Source organism: Amphiura filiformis, chromosome 13 (genome assembly GCF_039555335.1).
Source record: "Amphiura filiformis chromosome 13, Afil_fr2py, whole genome shotgun sequence".
In the NCBI taxonomy this organism is placed as follows: Eukaryota; Metazoa; Echinodermata; class Ophiuroidea; order Amphilepidida; family Amphiuridae; genus Amphiura; species Amphiura filiformis.
Genome location: NC_092640.1, coordinates 42,323,504 through 42,345,444, shown reverse-complemented (window position 1 = coordinate 42,345,444; position 21,941 = coordinate 42,323,504). Strand labels below are relative to the sequence as shown.

Below are 21,941 nucleotides of genomic sequence, written 5' to 3'. Positions count from 1 at the left end.
CAATAATCATTTGGTCCTTTAACCATTTGGTCCGATAACCATTTTGGTCCGATAACCATTTAGTCTAACAACTATTTAGTCTAATACTCATTTGGTCTATAACCAATTGGTCTAATAGCCATTTGGTCCAATACCCTTTTGGTCTACACACCATTTAGTCTCACAAGCATTTAGTTTATTAGTAAATAGACGAAATGGTATTAGACTAACTGGTTATTAGACCTTACGAATATTAGACCTAACGGTTATTAGACCAAACGGTTATTAGACCAAATGGTTATTAAAGAAATATTAGACCAAATGGTTAGTAGACTATATGGTTAGTAGACATACCGGTTATTAGATCAAACAATACCGTAAACGTTCGCCTAATGGCGCTATGGAGTTCATGGAAATGAGAGAGCGCCATCCCTGTAAAAGCCGAATATTATCACTGATCATTAAGGGTACGTGTAGTTAAAGGGTGAAACCTATCGACACATACAATTATGAACAAGATCGAACAAACTTGTTCATGATAATGCGGTAATCATTCACCTGATACGTTGTGGCCCAGTGAGCAGAGCATTAGACTATAGTGCGAGGATAAAGAGAACTTGTGGAGAAGATTGATGGTTCGAATCTCATGCAGTAATTTCTGACAGATTATGATGTCTGTCAATGTTTTTTTTCTGATTTGAGGAAATTTTATTCTCTATTTTCTTGATTTTATCTTTAGCATTGTTTATATAATTGTATTATTTTATCTTGTATGTGTCTTTTTTCATGATTCTTTGTTTTTATCGTTTCATTTTAGAGTAACTCAATCCATTCAATCAAATGTTGTAATGAACCTATTTGATTGTATAGGCATTTGTTATGTGTGTGAGACGAAATGTCGCGTGCGACAAGTCTTTCCATTCGCGCGAGTGTCCTTGCCTATGCATCAGTAGTCATAAGAGGTATATCATTTTATTCAAAGGTCCCAAATATACGGGGGTCATAAAGTCTTGGAAAGAATAATAGGAGGGGGTCATAAAATGTTTTATGACCAAAATGTAGGGAGTCACACGATGACCACAGAAAGTGTGTTATTTTATTCAAAAAGACTGATTTCAGTACACTTTTGGGGTTTGGGATCATAAAATTTTTGTTGCCGAAATAGGGGGTGTGCAATTTTATTGACGCAGACTTTTTGTAAATTTGGGACCCCCTTCCGAAAAAAATGATAGCCCTCTAAGAGGATTCAAAAGATAACCTCTGAACCCAATAATCCCTAGCTATATTTGTTTGAAACTGTTCCACGGAGGATGTATCATAATAGGCTCAGTCTTCAAATGATATAAATAAAATTTAAATGAGTGAACGAACAAAATCATACAACGACCAACTGAATAGAGGCTGTGCATATGACGTATCATCCCGTAAATATGGCGGACTACTCAAATGCATTCAACAAAAGCATGATTGCATCTACCGCGACAGTTCGTCTCACACACATAACAAAATGCACTACGATCAAATAGGTTGATGACAACATTTGATTGAATGGACTGCACTGCGCCATGATTACGGAGAAGAAACCGGTTCAAATCCTTTGTTTGGAGCCAATCGATAAACGCAAGGCCTCTATAGCTATCATTGAATACTGGCTAGGATTCCAAAACACAATGAGAACATGTTATAAGGCGCTTTGGAAGGCACACAATACCCCAATGGCTTTCCATATTATGTACACTCAACAACTATTCAGTATCGAAGCCCGATATCGAAGTTACGTAATGTTACTATGTCAACGGGATCACGCGCTTAAGAAATGAACCACGATCGAAACAATCAGTACACAAAAAAGGCATACCAAAATAGCGTGATCGTAATGATCGCCATACAAACAGTGCTTGGTTCCGATACCATCACGGAGTTACGTAACTACTTCGTGGTCTGATAGTTATATGATCAATGGTCTGATCTACTTGGGTTCGATTCTTTTAAGAAAAGAAAAAATAGCTGATCATTTATAATGCATAAATGAATAAAGTAATGTAGTTACACAATTTGAAACATTGAGGCCGTTCTATTTTTCAAAGGTCATTTAACTGTTAAATGTAGTGGAATATATCACGCATTGATAGGTAGCAGGTGGAGCCAATTTTGTCAGCGGTTTTTGTTGCCGTTTGTTCGCAGTGCCTATTTATCTAAAAAAAAATAAGAAAATTAAAATTAAATTTGTAAAAAAATCACAATATTCGTTCGTAAAATGGGGACAAAATCAAAAAACATTTCTTGACCCTTCTTCACATAAAAGTGGGGGCAGAAATCAAGATTCGAACCAGTACCATTCACCATTCAAGGCGCACCCTCTACCGACTGAGCTAACGGGTCAGACAATAGAAGGGTGTAATTTTGAACTGAAGAATATTAAAAAAATATGAAGAAAATACAATGTTATAAAAAGATTTACCAAAATGAGTTAGGTATAACGTATGAATCGATTTACAAATTAAGTCCAATGGCACTTTGAGAAAGAATACCGGAAGAAACCCCAAAACATTTGCTGCTCTAGCAACTAACCTAGTGACCTAAAGTATTGGGTCATGTCACGATATTTTTTCTGAGGCATTATGTCCAGGTTGCTCAATTTAACATACACGTGTCCTTAATGCTGTTGAGATTTTACAAGGATGGCGCTCTCACATTTCTAAGAATCCAAAAGCGCCATTAGGCGAACGTTTACGGTATTAGACTAAATGGACATTAGACTATATGATTATTAGACTAAGTGGCAATTAGCCTTTGTGGTAATAGCCCAATTGAATATAGACTAACCGGGAATTAGACCAAATGGTATTAGACCAAATGGCAATAGACCGTTGTAAAGTAGGTTGAAACAACAACACTTTTGTATAACGTACATAACTCATTAACAACAATAAATCAAGCAAGTTTTCAAAGTATATGATTTGTAGAATGAACTTTTGCAAAACATCAAAGTGTTATTTTTCAATAATATATTGATTAAGACAATGATATTTTGTTTTTTTCGACCAACAATACCGCGTCTACCCTTAAACGTATAAAAAAATAAAAAGCATTACATGGTGGGTAATTTACAGGTTACTTCAAAGATTCCACGACTAAGCTTATCAAGGCTGAAATGTTATAATTGAAGTCTGAATTATAGTTTGCGTCTCACGTCAGGGTAAATGCGCGGTGTGATTGGTTGCTGACCTGCGCAGTACGACATTTTTGGTCTGGTTGACAGGACGTCATACGCAAACTAGTCTTTTTAATTCGGTATTCAATTATAGTGCAGCGACATAGCGCGAGTCATACTATATTTTTAATTTACCATTTTGCAATTAAAACTTATAGATATGTTGAGGCGTAGCCCGGGGTACATTCAATTTTTTAATGATAAGTTCTAAAAATTGTGAAATTTTCTACTCTATGACCTTTAAAAAAATATATACCAAATTACAAAATATTTTCCCAATTTTATATCCAATGATCCCTTTTTCATTGGTTTATATCCAATGTCCCACTGCTTTTTAAACATCATTGATAGGCGATAGGTCTCTATTTCCAGAAGCCGGTAGACATATATCCGTTTACCTTTAAAGTTAAATACCCTCAAGGGGAAGCTGGTGCAGCTAATACCTGGCATCCCCACATCCTATAACACTGAGCTGGATTCGTTCGTTTGACAGGCATTATAACAGAAAATTTGATGGGAAGACAATTTGTTATTTTCATATCGCTGTGGTCAATTGAAAACTCTTGTTGCATGCACGGGAGACGTGACAACGATGAACTTTCCATAATCATGATAATCGACTGCTCAGCATGCTCAGTGCCAAAAGTGGGTAAGTGCAATAGATGCCTTGTGAACATTTGGCAACATACACACAGCATATTGTTCTCTTCTACACATGGCAGCTCCACATGGCAGCTATTGTACTTAACCACATCTGTCACTGAGTGGTCATAATACTAAGAGTTGTGTCCAAATGGAGGTCGTCTATTACCAAATAGACCTAACGTCACCTTGTACTTATTTTAAAACTGAGTTAGGTGTCACAATATTGGAGCAGCTTCCGAGCCTGTACTCAAATTGAGATTTTCACACTTAAGTTAGGACCTATTAATAAACTGGGCTCAAAAATAAACTTATAATATTTCAGGTCATACAGGGTGAGTCAAAAAAAGTGCAATAGAGAAAAGAATCCATTTTTATTTAAGAACGGTGTTGAAACTTTTAGGTTTTAAAACATTTTATATATGGTATATACATTAGTAACCTTGTGTGAAAGAATTAACGAATTAGCCTTTGCCGTTTTGTTTTTATGACACATTCTATAGCGCTACCCAATTTTAATGTTTGTCCAAGAGACATCTAAAATTTAAACTCTGTGTAAGGTAGACTTGGAACAACTGCCATTTTCTTAACCTTATTGGCATTGAAATAAAATGGAGCACCCAAAGTGTTATTGCCCTTGGTCTTGTTTAAGGAAAAGAAACATTATTTGTTGTTATTTTCATTTTATCTTTAAAGATGTTTATTCGCTATCAAAAACAAACAAATTTGTAGGCGGGTTTTCAAATGTCAAAATGAAATGCGCGCAAATTGAAGTGGAGTGAATTACAAAATATCCAGTAAGTTGGACATATTGGGATTAAAATAACTGGAGTTGGAGACAAGGGATGTATGAAAGACTTAAAGTAATGTTAGAAAGTTTATTTGAAAAGAGAAAAAAAAATTAAAATAACGCAAAAATCAACCTTATTTAAGTTAAAGTCAGTTTCATATCTGGTGCCTTTACCGTGCACTGTGTGCTCCTATTCAAAATTCATGGTATCTCGTGGACAAATAACGAAATTGGCTATCGCAGTAAAAGGACTCATAAAAATTAAACGGTGGTCGCGATTCACTTCATATTTTCACCGAAGGTGGCCATAGAGTGTGGCATTTATAGAATATTTCAATATTGGGAAAGTTCGACTTGTTTCTTACAAAAATATGGATTCTTTGTTCTATTGCAGTTTTTTTTGACTCACCCTGTATATTAAAATCCTGTCTATAAAAATGAACCAAAATTACACACAGGATTACTTCAATACTCCACTCTAAACATATGTCAGTAACCAAGCAGTTGTCCAACTGACACAACAGCAAAATGCAATGACACGGAACAGCTTCCTGGACCACATTCACAGGCGAATAATTGGCACCCAGCAAAAGAAATCTGTGAGAATGCGTACAAGATCCTTACACAGGTGATAATTGCCAAAGAGTAAGTGCAATAGTGTAGAACGGGGCTGCTTCTGCTTTTCACACACTTTCTTCAAGAAGCAGGTCTTGTTCCATACTATTCCACTTACTTACAGATTTCTTGTGTTGGGCTGTGTATGTGGACCAAGAAGCTGTTTCATATGTCAGTGTATTTTGCTGTTGTGTCAGTTGGACAACTGTTTGGTTACTTACTGACCAATGTTTAGAGCAGAGTATTGAAGTAATCCTGTGTGCAATTTAATTTTGGTTCATTTGTATGGACAGGATTTTAATGACCTTGTGAAAAATTAAAAGTTTCTTTTTGAGCCCAGTTTAGATTACTTTATAGAACCAAGAGACTACCTTCATTTTGTCAAGAATGAGAATTGATGAGAGGTCATCACCTTCCAAAGATTGAAAATGGCCCTTCTGCAGAGGTGAACTGCAATTTTGAGGAACATGATTGCCACGCTTACGCTATTAATATGCTTTTCCTATGATCTAGTGAAAACAATTTTTGCTCATGTGTTTCAAAAAACTTCATCTTCTTCATGTTCATCTTCATCTTTATCTTCATCTTCATCTTCATCTTCATCTTCATCTTCATCTTCATCTTCATCTTCATCTTCATCTTCATCTTCATCTTCATCTTCATCTTCATCTTCATCTTCATCTTCATCTCCATCTCCATCTTCATCTTCATCTTCATCTTCATCCTTCCCTTGAATCCCTTCTCCATGTTCCCCATCATTCAATGTTGGGAAGATGATGAAAATACTGATGACATTTCAACATTGACAAAGTGGGAGGAGAAACATTCAGGGGAATTGGGAATGGCTGTGGGCTGAGCTTTCATGGCTGTGAAAATATTGTTTTGCAGGTATTGCAAATGGATACTTATGGGAAGGAAAATAAATGTTACCATGATTAATACAGTGGTTGAAAAATTGACCCATCGAAACGTGCCGAAGCTATATTGGCCTTTTAAAGAGACACGATCATATGCCCTTGAGATTCACTTGTTGACATTATAGTGTCTTTGGCTAACTTGTGACATATGTTTACGGGTCATTTTGAAAATTTAGTCACCAAGGTCAACATTGAAGCATGTTTAGTCCAATGAATAAAGCCTGATATGAAGGATAATAAGCAGAGGTACACTAGGGCAGGAACTTTTATGAGTAGACTATAGGACTGTTGGTCGAAGCAACCATATAAAATCAATTTCATTATCTAAATCAATACATGATTGAAAAATAACACTTTGATGTTTTGCAAAAGTTCATTCTACAAATCATATATTTTGAAAACTTGCTTGATTTAATGTTGTTATTCAATAACCACACCTACAATAGTATATCTGTGATATTTGATTTCTTCTACACACTCTATATGATATGATCAATGCAATTTTTGCTAAAGCTCACTACCATTCGCAAGATGATGTGAACTACCAAATCGCGACAGTTTGAAATAAACTGCGCTAAAAAACTATCCTTACACTTGGAAAAATAATCACAATTTCTAAACTGAACCATATTGGAATAAATTTGTTATTGAAATAGATGCACTATCTAATCCTGCACATTATGACACCACATTGAATCCAATTGTGATTATTTTTCCAAGTGTAAGGATACTTTTTGGCGCAGTATATAAACCTTAACAGACCTATCTATATATTGGATTCATTTTATTTTGAGAAGGAACTAACTAGGTTGCATTATGCTCGGGTCCGACAGCAGAGTTAGAGTTCCATCCATTGATTGTTATGCGTGTGTTACATCTACCCTTGTAAATCTACTGATGCGCTCGTGTTAAGGGATCGGATAGCAAAGCAATCTTTGCATGGTATTTTTGTGGAACATGCGAGCCCATCAGATTATCGAATTGCATTCTGAATACGAGGAATGTCCTTCTGATATCATATGTGTTTGGGGAAAAAATGTGTATCTTCACTACGAAAGGTCAAACTTTTCAAATGATGGTCGGCTTTTCCTCCCATTTACATACACTTTAAGTACATATCATTAGTTTTACTTCGAGGACTTTTAATATCAAAAATAAAATGAATATCAATTTTAAATAATTTGCCATAAAAATTTGTATTATATCACGAAATTTAAACAAAAATCAAAAATGTTTGTTATCCGAAGGACAGTCCTCGTATTCAGGAATGCAAATCGATATGCCTGATGTGCTCTCATGTCCTGCAAAAAATATTGTGCTAACGTTGCAACCGTTCCCTTAAATCTATTCTCACATGTTAAAAACTCTATAACAGTAGATTAGAGAGCAGAAAAAAAAAACAATTAAAAAATAAAGGATAATGCAGTATCCTTAACACCCAAATACAATCTGTCCGAGGCAGTAAAAATGTAAAGAATTGTGGTGGATCAGTCGAATTAACCCATTGTTTAAAAGTTTTTAATGCCGATGATACATTATTTAGGTGTAAAGGGTAACGCCACACTCTCTATTTCTATTCTATAACCACAAAATAGTGTGATTTAAAGAGAAATTATCACTTTTTTGTCCACATATTTAAGTTATTTAAAAACGAGCCCGCAGAGTGCGTGCTGTGTGCGTAGGCCTGTCAAACGCATGCTTTAATCACCTCGCACGCTTTGTAAAAGCCTTCTGCTGCGTTGCTTTAAATTCGCGAGAAACAAATGCACATTTTGGGCATGCGTTTGCAGGGAGAACCTCGTTTTGGTAGCAAGACGGCGGATCCGTGCAAAGGGCGAATTGACATGATTGAATAGGGAGTATAAAACTCAGACATTTGTTGTTTAGTGGCTCCACTTTTTAACGACCATGACCATGGTGAATAATAGCATAATATCATAGCAAATTGAGGCGAAATGAATTTCTAACCAGTATGACTAGTATAGTAAGTCAAAACAATTCAAGCACAACCCCGGTTAACCTAATGGAATAAAATCATAGTAACGTCACGGTAGTAGATATGGCTAGGCCAATGGAGTTGACCTAAACTTAAGGGCTATATAAACCAGGGATATGAGTAAACAAAAGGCAGATATGTAAGGCATTTCCAAACTCATGCCTCATTAATCATTACCTATATACCTGTCTTATGTGACACGTTTCTTCACGCATGTCAATCACTCAACTTTCCTCCTTCGTCAGAAAGGTTCGTCCTTGAAAAGAAGAGTAAGATAATAACCCTCCCAACAAACACAACACCGTTTTAAAAACGTTTTAAATAAGTTATATTTTGGGTCTTGGTTTATAGGTAAAAACGTTTTAATAACATTAAATGTCGGGTTATATAAAACACACTGCAGCAGTATTTTTAAAATGTTTTCTGTGCAGTAGATTATCATAAAATGTTTTTAATGGTATGAAAAAGTTTTATACCCTTAATATACCCTTTATATAACCCGACATTTAAACGTTTTCTGACAACCTTTTATAACCTTTTGCGAATGATGTCGAAAACGTTCTGTTTGCTGGGCTGCGACATGGACTTAGCTAAACCATAGATCCTGGCTAAACACTGCCATAATTTGGCTATATGGTTTTGCTGGAATGTCATCATGTTGCTAATGAGGTACCTAACTTGGGTACACACAACCAGGTAGAATGGGAGTATCTCATCAACTCATTTGCATGATAATTGCATGATTGTGGCATTTTTCCAAAAGAGTAGTCACAGTTAATTTTGTTACATCACCACTTCTACGACGAATGTCGACTGCATGTTATGTCCGAAGCTACTTTGTCAACAATATTTGGGGAGATATCACCAATGATAGCTATCTGTGTAGTTGCAAGGAGATCCATATAATCTTTGTCTCATACCCTGATCTAATGATAAGACAAAAGGATAGCATGGAGAACGCAGGTTAACGTTACAAACTAATGTCAGTTATAATTGAGGACGTAGTGACCAATTCGGTCAGAATTTCCGGCAAACTTATTAATGTATGGTAATGATGAAAGCAAATCGGATCCAAAGTGTTTTGGTAGAGTTTAGAAATGTAAACCAAAGGCATGCACGGTCATATATCAAAGACTGCGCGCACATGTTTTCAAATTGAAGCTGCACGTGGAAATTGTACATCCTATTTTATGACGTCACAACAAATATAAGTACTTTGACATTATAGGTAATTCTAACATAGATTCTCATTTCTATATCAAATTATTCAACTTTTTCTACTTTTTGCGTTAAATTTGTATTCTGCACATTTGTGTGAAAATTGAGGGCGCTCTTCATATACATTTTAAATTTAAATCAGCCAAATAATATGAGCTATTCCTTACATTTCATGATAAAAAGGTCAATCCAGTGGCGTGCCTGGAATTTTTGACAAAAAATTGTTCAATGAGCATTATTTCGGCCCAATTTTACCGAGATATTCCGCTCTAAAATTTCAAACGCAAGCGTGCATCATGAGCGCCGTAGGATGACGTCAAATCATGTCAACAGATAATCTGACATCAGAAATGGCTTCTCATTGTTGTCAATATTAAGGTCACAACATGGCCTCCGATATTGACAGACTGTACTGTCTCTTTATAACCAGTCAAAATGAATGGGTAAAATTTCACGGGAAAATTTTCTGGATACTTGTCACCCATGGGTGCAGACATATATATTAGCATTGTGATCCCGTGCGCAATTATTTGTTTTCGTACATCATATTTATAATAATTGATTTTTTTTTTTCGTTTTTAATAATCAAACACGGAATAAAGCAAAACTCACTGAAAAAAATCAGATTTTCTGAAAAATCAATGGATTTTACACGTATGCGTTACAAATATGATGTACGAAAAAAAATCGCATCCCGAGCACAGCGGGTCGTCTAGCAATGTGTTTGAGTTTCCGCATAGATAAATATTTTTTCCGTTGGTAAATATTTTTGATATCATTACGTTTTGATGATATTGTGAAGAAATTAAGATTGCGTTATATTCAATAAATTTGACATGCGGTCAAGACCCGGGGTCAAGAACGCTATTCCAATTCAAAACGACTAAGATTAGAATAGCGAGGTCACCACCGAAGGTCAGGGATCAGGCTCGAGGTTCATGGGTTATAGACGAATCCAACGAGCCAAGTCATGGTCAGGATTTGGTCGGCCATGACTGGTCCCCGCTTGCACCAAACTGGTGTAGTGACTGCCCAATTGGGTGGATTAAAGCCGCTTAAAATTCGATGTTAGATTCTTTTGTGTTGTATACTGTCATTATTCTTTTGTCTATGTGTAACACAGGTAAATGCAGTTTAAAATACCCTTCAAGGCCGCATCATTTCACATTTTAGGTGAGATGGAGCCGACGGGGACCCAACTTTGGCAGCCATTTAAAAAGGTGTACGAATGCGTGAAATTGGATTCGTCTATACTTACATTGATACGCATTGGTTACGTGTCCAGAAAATTTTCCCGTGAAAATTTAGCCTACCCATTAATGTTGACTGTTTATGTGGGTGTCAAATGGGTTATATAAACGAGGTTGTTCAACAACATACAAACCATTGCAGAGTCTGTGCACCTTCCCCTATATCCACAGTAGTGTTACACTATATGTCATCTCATATCTAAGTAATCATCTGAGGTCAATTAAGTCGATTTGTCACTAAAGCATGCTAAGACTATAAGTCTCATTCAAAATTAGTTGTGTCATATTGGGTAATATTCGTACTTTCTTTCAAAATAACAGACATGTCAAGGAGGCGTGATTCATTTCAGGTCAAGTTGCCAAATAGTCATGTACAAGCTCAATTGTGAAGGACCAAGCCTTGTGGTTTGACAATTGCCTTGTTTCCCTAGCCTTTCAAAATAGACCCATTTCTCTATGGCCTCCAAAAACTAATGTCATCCGAGAACCAACTTTATACCGTGGCCTATGAATCTCTGGCAGTACGATGCTCGGGTGATTATATTTTACAGTCCATGGGTTTTCGGGGGCCATGGTAAAACCCCCGGGGCACCTAATGCAAATGACCATACGGGTATGCTCCCCCAGAAAGACCCCTGTTTTGGGACCACGCAGCTCCGAAAGACCCCTGAGAGATTGCGGGGAATCTTTACACACACAAAAAAAAATCAAAATATGACATTATACGCCGTGTCATGTATATGATATTTGTGTGCATTATGGTATCCAAATCACACAATTTGTGGCAATTTTTAGAATTTTTAGGCATTTTGGCGGCCATTTTGAAAAGCGCCCTCTATCTGGAGTATTGCAACATTTGACAAGTTTGGTTACTTTTAAATGATTCCCCATCCTTCAAAGTGTAAAATATCACTTTCAAACATTCGTAAGAAGTTATAAATGACTGGAAATAGAATAGGAATATAATAAATATTTAATACCGGAAACATGTTGTATCGAATATTCTACAATTTGAACCAAACAATTTCCTGATGATGATATTCCCTTTTTCATTTCATTGTTAATATTGAAATCCGGGATTGAAATGCTTGATTATAAACAAATTATATTTGCAAAATGGTTTTTTTTTTAACTGTTGCATTTTTAATTGCGATTCTTATCAAATTTCAGTGGCTCCATTTCTGTATCTCAGCCCCGGGGGGGCACTTCGATTTGAAATGGATATAGGTGTAGGGCTGGCACTTTCGCACCCAGGGGCATTCGGTGAGAGCAAAATGTAAAAAATATGGGGTCATTGGGTGACAGCATGATTTTTGGCATTCGGTGAGAGCAAAATGTAAAAAATATGGGGTCATTGGGTGAGAACATGACCTTTTTTTTAAACGGAATCTTTGGGTGAGAGCCGAAACAGTGCGACATAAACCTCGAAAATCAAATTTCTCGTTCTAAATGGCTTCAAATTTCTTTGTTTTTTCAAAATAAGTGACAAAATCAGTGATAAATGAAAGTTGCTGTTAAAAGTGAACAAGTAAGGGTCTTTGGGTGACAGATCAAATGAAAAATAGGGGGTCTTTGGGTGACAGAGCATGTGTTCGTAAAAAATATGGGGTCTTTGGGTGACAGCGACGCTGAAAAAGGGGGACTTAACAGCCCTACATACGCGTCACCTCCAAAGTTGGAGTGCCCCCCCGGGATCTCAGCTTCTGTAAATGCCAACAGCTTTCGGATATTTCGCCCCCTGGACCCCACCATGGGCCTTTAAGTGGGCTCCTGGATCGTCATTGTGTTTGCGCTTCGCGCTGCGGCTATCGTGAAACGCGCTTCGACTCTATTATTTCATCCCCACCACTTTCTACAACAGATCTACATCCCCTTATACCCCTGGACACCGGGTGGTATTCTGCACTGTAACTTATCACCCTTTCTTACTCAAAAAACCACAGGAGCAACATAAAACTTTATGTTAATGCATTTTTTTTTTTTCTTTCATTTGAAAGTGAACTAACAATTTAAACGTTTTAATTTTTTTTAATGTTCAAGCTTTTCTGGGTCTGCATGGCATGCTCAGGCAAAGTGGGCACTGGTGAGTCATTCATCCTGATGCAGTCATGTGCTGTGGCTAATTACGCTAAGTTCCTGGCTTACTGAGAGTAGGCCTTCTTGTTGTAGTGAGGCGAAACTATAAACGCGTTGATTTTCCATGGCATGGTAAAAATGTGTGCCTTTTTGGCTGTAGGCTTTATCAAACACCAAAGTTGATTATGGCAACATTTAGAATCTGTGACACTGTGAACACTAATGCGCGATGACGTCCCTTCGACTTCGAAAGAAGACATTAAACCTAACATTCTGGTTCACGTATTATAGGGGTCTACAAATAAAATGTCCGTCTGAAACAAAGGTGAAGCAGGGGTATCAAGTTGCTATGAGTGACAACGCATACGCGATGGCATGGGTTGCCCCATCTCCCAAATCAGCACAAAAACTACTATTTGGAGGCAACAAATGCATAATTTGCGAACTTGATTTCATGTTGCCTGTCCACTCTTCTAGCCAGCCCCGCCTAAATACAAATCCTGGCGCCGCCACTGGCTATAACGGTTCCCCGCGGTTCATGGTTGTGATTAAAATTAATTAGAAACACACTGAAAGATGAATTACAATTAGGCACGTTAGAACTAGAATGTAGGCATCGGAAGTGGGGGATACGCCCCCTCCCCTTAATTTTTGCAACGGGAGCGTCCCCCTAAAAATCAGGATGGCGGAAAAAATCAAGCATTTGCACTGCGCATCTTCCTTCTTAGTACAAAAAATACCTTGTTTTTGACGCAAATATGGTAAAATTTCACAATTTTGCCCGCATGGCGTACCCATTGCAAACGAAAGCACACCTTCATTTGGGGCTTAAGTAGTCTGAAATTGACATTTTTCGCACGATTTCCAAAGGAGAATTGACCATTGCTCATTGAAATGAATCTGGAATATGGTAAATATAAGTGTGCTCTTTCATTTAATGACATAAAAATTGAAAAATATTGTTAGGATCACTCGGGGTTTTGACTTTTAAAACCTATATCTTGGTCAAAAATTGTGCTTGAATAGGTCGTTTTCAAGAGATTTACCACATTCGCCTTGCTATAAACATTGAATTGCGTCATCTGTTGACGTAATGCAAAATATATTTTCAGCGGAAAGTATTAGCTTTCCGTTCGATATAAAAACTTTTCTGATTGGATGACAGCAACATTCGGGGTTTTGACAAAAACCAATTACAGATGCCGTATTTTAGTCACCAGCTAGAAGCTCACACAGCTCTTATGATGATATGCACTTAACCGTGTAGTATAGGCCCTAAACACAGACTGTGTAGAGACAAGACATTGCTAGCTTGGACAAATAATGCGTATTCAGGTGTATCGAAGTGGAAACTGTGCATATATGCGTTTATAAGAGAATTGTTTTGTAGCCAAATCCTTCGTCCGGCAAGGCTCGCAGAGCTGGCATAGTGATTGCTCGCGGGCAACCCAACCCAAACCTCCACGTGGTGTCGGATGGGTAACGCTAACTTGGGCAATGAGGAACAGGCGTGGAAGCGAAGATTTCGGCGTAGTCGGATACCATGTATAGTGTTGGTCACGGTCTAGCCACTTCTTCTGCTGATTCGGCCTGGTGTGGCTCTGAGAATTAAGACTCCGTTTGGTTTTGGAAATAAGTGTAAGGAAATGACAGGAAATTAACGCACAAGCATCTGAGAGGAATTAACGTAAAAGCAACCGTTTGGGAAACGTGTACATCATAGCATAACCAAGGGCAGTGAAGCATATAAAGTATGGTATTGTATGGAAACAATTGTTCACGAGAGACTTGTACAGCTGGTGGTGCACCGGGGGGGGCACTCCAACTTTGGAGGTGACGCGTATGTAGGGCTGTTAAGACCCCCTTTTTCAGCATCGCTGTCACCCAAAGACCCCATATTTTTTTACGAACACATGCTCGCTCCGCGCTCTGTCACCCGAAGACCCCCTATTTTTCTATTTGATCTGTCACCCAAAGACCCTTTACAAGTTCAATTTGAACAGCAACTTTCATTTATCACTGATTTTGTTACTTATTTTGAAAAAATAAAGAAATTTGATGCCATTTAGAACTAGAAATTCGATTTTCGAGGTTTTTGTGGCGCTGTTTTGGTTCTCACCCAAAGATTCCATTTAAAAAAAAAGGTCATGTTCTCACCCAATGACCCCATATTTTTTACATTTTGCTCTCACCGAATGCCAAAAATCATGCTCTCACCCAATGACCCCATATTTTTTACATGTTGCTCTCACCGAATGCCCCTTAGTGCGAAAGCGCCAGCCCTACACCTATATCCATTTCAAATTGAAGTGCCCCCCCCCCCGGGTGGTGCACATAGCCGTAGCAGCTGAAAGCACCAACCCTCTTCAAATAAACGCAAACGCAAAATCTTAACATACGTAATTAGTTAGCACAGAAGACGTAACTCATCGCGGTGAGAAATTAGCGGAAATAACAGGTGTATACGTCATCAGATGTGTTTTTCAGTTATGCAATTAATTCCTCTCGTTATTTGATTGATAGCATGAATGGACTAATTGGTTCGATTAATTAGATCATTAGGCCTATAGTGGACTCACGCGCCAAGAACTTAAAATTAATGAAAACCACAAAATGTTCCATCAAGAACGAGAGGTTGACGAGCCGGGATACATCATATTTTTGGTAGAATTAATTATGCTCTCTTTTTTATTGTTCTGGTAGGTAGGCCCCTCTAATGATCACAGAACCATCCAGACTTGTTTCTTGTATATTAGCAAGGCTATTATATAAAGCATTCCTAGAGATTTTCTAATAAGTTATAACAGAATTTATAAAAGAAAACCAATAAAGTTGAAGCGGCCTTTAATAAAGTAAGCGAGTGTGGACGAGAAACGTGTTTCATTTTTTACATGGCCTTATACAAACATACATAGTTAAGCATGATACGTCTAACATTAAATTTATACGATGAACAAGTTCATGTAATACGAAAATGGAAAGCGGATATGTTAATCATAACAGTTAAAATATCTCCTTCATTCATCAGGCAACCCTTGGCATTTCGGTTGGACGATGTTGCCATGGTGATCGATTACAAATACTACTGGAAAGAATCAAGTTGAATCCAAAATAGTAATTAAATGTGATTTTTTCATACAATTAAATACTGTTATTTTTAAGAATTTAATGGTCAAGAAAATACAATAGACTATACCTATATAATACTCGGGACTATGGGATAGTGTCAGCCGTGCACCTTTGTTTCATAACCATGAAGGTATAGGACATTTTTTGTTTTTGCTGTAGCCCCCGAATGAAATTTATTTAATTATGTTTGTACTCACTCAGGTAGCATTGTGTGTGAATTTTACATCCGGACTAGAGGCTATTCATACTGCAGTTACTGTCCGTTTTCCTATACACAATACACAGTGCTCTCACCATTGACGCGTGACCCCTACAAATGATGTATGTTGGGAGAATGGACACTTGCCTAGTTAACATCACTGTGTGAAAAATAACCAGCCAATATTTTATTTATTCTCCAAAACTTCTAGCAAATATATTTCTCTAACATGACCTAAAATTACAGCTAGGTTAGATGTTCAGAAATGGTCGCACTTTTGTAAAATATGAGTGAGGGCAAGGCATAGCTAGCCAACTCCCCGTGTTATTTGAATGGAGATTTGACCGAAAATATTGGTATCGGACCGCTCACTTCTGAAGGATGCCACAAAAAACCGGTAAAAGCTACATTTAAATTATTCTAAATAGGTTCTAGAAAATAAAGTTTTGTAACATGTCCTAAATTTTTAGCTAATTTAGGTGTTTGAGAGGGTCGTACTTTTGTGTTTTAGGAAGGACATGTAAACGACAGATAACACCAAAATATGAAGAAATTATTTCTAAACCGTGTTAAGTCAAAAATCATTATGTTGCTCATTTTCAAGAATGCTGGTTTACAAAAAGCACGACATTGTCTGATTTCGTGAACAAAGCCACACATAACATTGTTTCCTTTCGTTTCCTTTATAATCGGTTACCCAACTGAAGCTATGAATACCAGCTTTATTGCGATATCGCACATGAAAACAGTCACTTGTGCACAACCAGAGAAGATCCGATTTAATCAGTTGAGCTGTTTCAATGAGTGTTATCTTGGTTTAATAGCTTTTAATGGGGTTAAGTCCTGCAAAGGTCGAGATGAATTCTACTGTAGACATGACTGCATCATGTCTTTTTTTATGGGCATTTTAGTGTCTAAAATGACCCAAAATGAGGGTTTTTCAATATTGCCGTCCATTTCTAATCGTCACCCCCATAGGCTTTACATGTAAAATAAAAAGGCTCGTAAAAATTTAATAGCCTCTAGTTCGGATGTAAAATTCACACAAAATGCTTTTTGAGTGATTACAAAGATAATTAAATACTTTTCATTCGGGGGCTATGTGGAAATTTTTTTATGTATTCCTTGTACAATGACATTTCACAATAAAATGTCCACAAAAGTGCGGGGGTGTCAGGCCCATACGAAGAGGTGATTGCGGGATGTGGCAGCACCATGCCCCCCCCCACACACACACCCACACAAAAATCCAAGAAAAAATTACCAAAAAAAAGTCCACTATATTTGACGTTGAAAAGTATAAAGAAAGCAAATTATACCATCTTATCCAAATAAGGGGTTAGTAAAGGTTTTTTGGAACGGACAGGTTGAAGGGGGAAGCAAGTACATTTTGGCATTGATATTTTCGCATACATGATTAGATAATTCAATGGTTTAATTATTAGGTTTCCGAAAATCTTGCGTAAAGGGGAGGTGTGAATACTTGTGGGCATATCGTATTCGGGATAAAGATTTTTTGACACGACCAAAGGTGCGGGCAAGCCATTTTTACAGAACATTTTGAGAATTCACCACCCCGGGGTAGGCCTACGCATAATTATTGCCCAGCCCCTTAAAGGATCTTTGTCATGAAAATTATTTTGAAAGACCTGACCAAATTCCTAGTCCCCATTTATTTTTACCAAGGATAGCGTTATTACACTCTTGAATTTGACTAGGCTTATGGTAGGGCCTAAAATAAATATATGACTCAAGCTCAATCCATGTCAAATATTAAGTGCATAGTCAAAGTAAATGGATAGGCCTAGTGTGGTGTGTTGCCAAATGCTAAAAGGCGTCAAAGAACAAGCAATATCAGGCCTAACACTAATTCTTGATGGAAAGTTTAGATTGTTGACATGGTTATAAGGTTTTACTTTGGGAACATTTATGAGTCAGATTGATGCGTCACAGGCTCAAAGTTTGTTTTAGGAATAAAGAAAAATGTGACCGTGACATTAATCCCAAACAGGCCTAATTTAACTAAAAAGGTCGATAACCTGTCGAAGACAATGGCAGATCTTCTTAAACTTTGTTATTGTTATTATTGTTGCTATAAATGAAAGTCTGCATGATGAGATGGATTGTTGCCAAATTCAGCGTCTCAAGAACAAGTCATTAATTAACACTTATTCAAGATGCCACCATTCAAGCATTTAATACCACTAGATAAGAATAAAAGAACGACAGCTTGACAAAATGCCAAACACTGAAAAATAAAGGAGGAGCCGTTTATAGAATCATTTTGAACTCCCCCAGAACATAACGAAAGTTCGAAAACAATTACAATAAAGAGGAACAAATAATTGAAAATTAAATTCTTTGCTTCAACCTAATGGCGCTGCAAGTGAATAAAAATAAAATAAAATAAATTATGATCTCTATTGAGAAAGTATGTTAAATTCCGGGGTTAAATTTTAACAAAGTTCTAATTTAACATAATTTATAATGATCTATTGTTTATTACCACTAATTATTATGGTCTGTCGTTTTGATAAAACTTTTGGCACCCATCATGAATGTGTGCAACCCCCCCCCATTTTACCCTCCCCATGACTAATAAATATTGCACAGCCCTAATGGAAAATAAGATCCGTGTGATAATTAGGCATACGCGCCTTTATTAAGCAACCGGTAGCGTGGCCGAGCGGTCTAAGGCGCTGGTTTAAGGCACCAGTCATTTCGATGGCGTGGGTTCGAATCCCACCGCTGCCAAATATTTTAAAGAAAAAAACATGGTTTTACTACTCATTCTTGGCCTAGCTGCTGTTCTTCTTCATCTTCTTTCTTTCATTTTTTTTTCGTCTTCTTTTTTTCGTGTTTATGTATCATTTTTTAATTCAAACAATAAACTGCCCATACGTCATAGTCATATTAAAAGGGCATTTCGTGATCCACAGGCTCATCCCCCCACTTTTCTCAACAAAAAAAAGAGATTTTTATACCACTGGAAACCTCTGGCTACATAATGTTTATGTACGAAATATTTCTTGCAAATTAATTCGTTTCGCAAAAATATCGTGAAATTTGAATTTCGTTCTGGTATACCAGAACGAAATTACAACACATTGTCTATATAGAGCAGTGCAATGCACATATTATGATTAAATCATGCATGACTCACAAACGCAAAATCGGAATCCACTGAAATTTTGGGAATAAGCTTTTTTCATGGATATCTACTGAAAAATGTCATAAAAAGAGGCTGATAGGATCACAAAATACGGTACTCCTTTAATACAGGCGGATTGAGGTTCACAATAATATAATGTGTGTGTGTGGGGGGTTAAAATCCGGACAAATTAGCAAAAGATGCGGATCCTGGAATCCGAGATATAATCTGGATATGGATCTGAACCAAATACGCATAGTCTTTTTTTTTTTTATTAAGATAATATAGTCCAGTTTTGCTAAAATAAAATATAGCTAAATCCTAATCCTTTAGTTTCTTCTAAGTAATAGAAATCATACAGATATTTATATAGCGCTTTATGCCGTAAACAGCCTCAAAGCGGTTTCCATTATTTTATCATTCCGCCGTTATTAGAATATGTCGGAACCATGTTTGTTGCCTACAAATGGTATAGGGTTCATCAGTACAACGACTGTGACTACCCCTAACAGCTTCCCATTGCACCTGGGTGGGGTGAGGCAAGCGAGGCATATCGCCTTGCCCAAGTGCGCAACATGGTGGTACATTCCACGCACGTCGAGCAAGCTCTCAGATTATGAGTCCAAGGCCGTAACCCGGTGGCCGTAGCCATTGAGCCACCGTGTCCTCATAGCCACCGTGTCCTAACCGTGGCAATAAAAGTCAAATTTTAAAATTTAAAAATGGGCAAAAACATGTAATTTTTCATGTTTTCTTATACAATTGTAGTCACAAAATTCTAACTTCACAATACAAGTCTAAGCATTCAAAATCTTAAGTAGGGCCTTTAGGGTAAGGGTTTACTCATAATTTAAATAAACATCTCAAAAAAAGTACCTAACCCCCATTAAATAATGGCCATTATTCAAAAAGGGGCTATTGTAATGCAAATCTGTAAAATGCGTTGGAAGCAGAATTTATTTCTGCGCATTTTGACACCTCATTTGATACGATAGCCCAGAAAACAATAAAACACCGGTCAATTTAATGTAGTGAGGTCCAGATTTGAAAGTTGTACTTACATACAAATTTTTACAATACAAAAACACTCAGATATCATTACACAGATTTCCTTCCATTACACTGAATGCAAAATCAATAGAATTTACTGCTGCAACTTTCAAATCTTGGGCTACATTGATTTAAATGTACGCTGTGACGTCAATATTTAGTCAATTGCTACAAATGAGGTGTCAAAATGTGCAGAAATAAATTCTGCTTTCAACGCATTTCACATATTTGTAATACAATCATCCGTTTTTGAATAATGGTCATTATTTAAGGGGGTCGGTTACTTTTTTTGAGATGTTTATTATAAACTGGAACTTGAAATTAGACTTTGTACAAGTCTTTGGACTTGATTGTCACAGCATACAAAAACCGCCCTAAAAACGCTTGTTTTTGGCCCTTATTTCCAACAGTTGACCAAATAGTAAAATTTGACTTTTATTGCCAGTTTAATATAAGATTAGATTTTAGCTATGTTTCATTTGGCAAAAATAAGATAATTTTTTTAAATTACAAATTAGTGCTGTATTTTTCTTGAATAGGGAGTAAATGGATGAAAATCAGAGCGTAGGGACCTACACTGTTTAGCTTAAAATTGTGACCTCTTTCTTAATCATACGAATTGGGAATAATTATTACCTATTACTATTTGATTAGAATTACGCAATCATGTTGTCATCGCTATATCCACGTGTGTTCCGATTTATTCAATTATTCTTTATTAATCATTAAAAATATATCAAAATTTACAAAAACGTTTAGTCTCAAAAAATACATTGATCGTCTAAGTTATTATATGGTACATTTCTAAAGTTGTTGTTTAATTTATATACATGTAGGTCGCCGCCCTGCCTTTGACTGTTGACAAGCTCATGGTTGATTATACACGAATCCAACGAGCTAAGTCATGGTCAGGATTTGGTCGGCCATATACTGGGTCCCCGCAGCACCAAACTGGTCTTGTGACTGCCCAATTGGGTGGATTAAAGCCGCTTAAAATTCGATGTTAGATTGTTTTGTGTTGTAAACTGTCATCATTCTTTTGTTTACGTGTAACACGGGTGATAGAATGCAGTTTAAATACCCTTCAAGGCCGCATCATTTCAAATTTTAGGTGCGATGGAGCCGACGGGGACCCAGCTATGGCTGGCATTGAGGTGTAGGAATGCGTGAAATTGGATTCGTCTATAATTGACATTTAGGGCTCAGTTGTGGCGAGGAGTCACAAATATCTTTTATGTCTTACTCATGAAGCATTTTAACCTTAACAAAAAATTAATGGCAGCGGTGGGATTCGAACCCACGCCATCGAAATGACTGGTGCCTAAAACCAGCGCCTTAGACCGCTCGGCCACGCTACCACTTACGATAAAACATAACCAATAATATATTAAACCACTTTGTATCATCTTTTGTTGTTTTCTGGGAGTGTACTTGTAATCGAAGTTGATATCATGTTCGTGAAAAACACACATAGAAGGGTACTTTTCACTGACAAGCGATGCGATGTACTAAAAAGGGTCAACATTGTTCAGGGCGGCTGGGCTTCGCAACCGTTTTTCCTGTGACCCAAATGGCGCGACCCACAGTATAACATTACTTTCCGAAACTATCAGCGGAATACGGGGCAAAATTTCTAAAGGGAGCACAATTTCCAAGTCGTCCAGCTGAACGGCTCCCAGAATGACTTTACCAGGACAAACGCTCGTGAAGCGCGC

General features: G+C 37.1%; 2 non-coding genes across 2 annotated transcripts; one reads left to right on the top strand and one right to left on the bottom strand.

Annotated features, from left to right (window-relative positions):
* Positions 1-18,697: 18,697 nt before the first annotated feature.
* On the top strand, positions 18,698-18,779 carry Trnal-aag (transfer RNA leucine (anticodon AAG)). The gene has a single exon. It is a non-coding gene; the product is annotated as a tRNA-Leu (tRNA).
* Positions 18,780-21,502: 2,723 nt separating this feature from the next.
* Positions 21,503-21,584, bottom strand: Trnal-uag (transfer RNA leucine (anticodon UAG)). Its single transcript has one exon. It is a non-coding gene; the product is annotated as a tRNA-Leu (tRNA).
* Between the last annotated feature and the right edge of the window lie 357 nt (positions 21,585-21,941).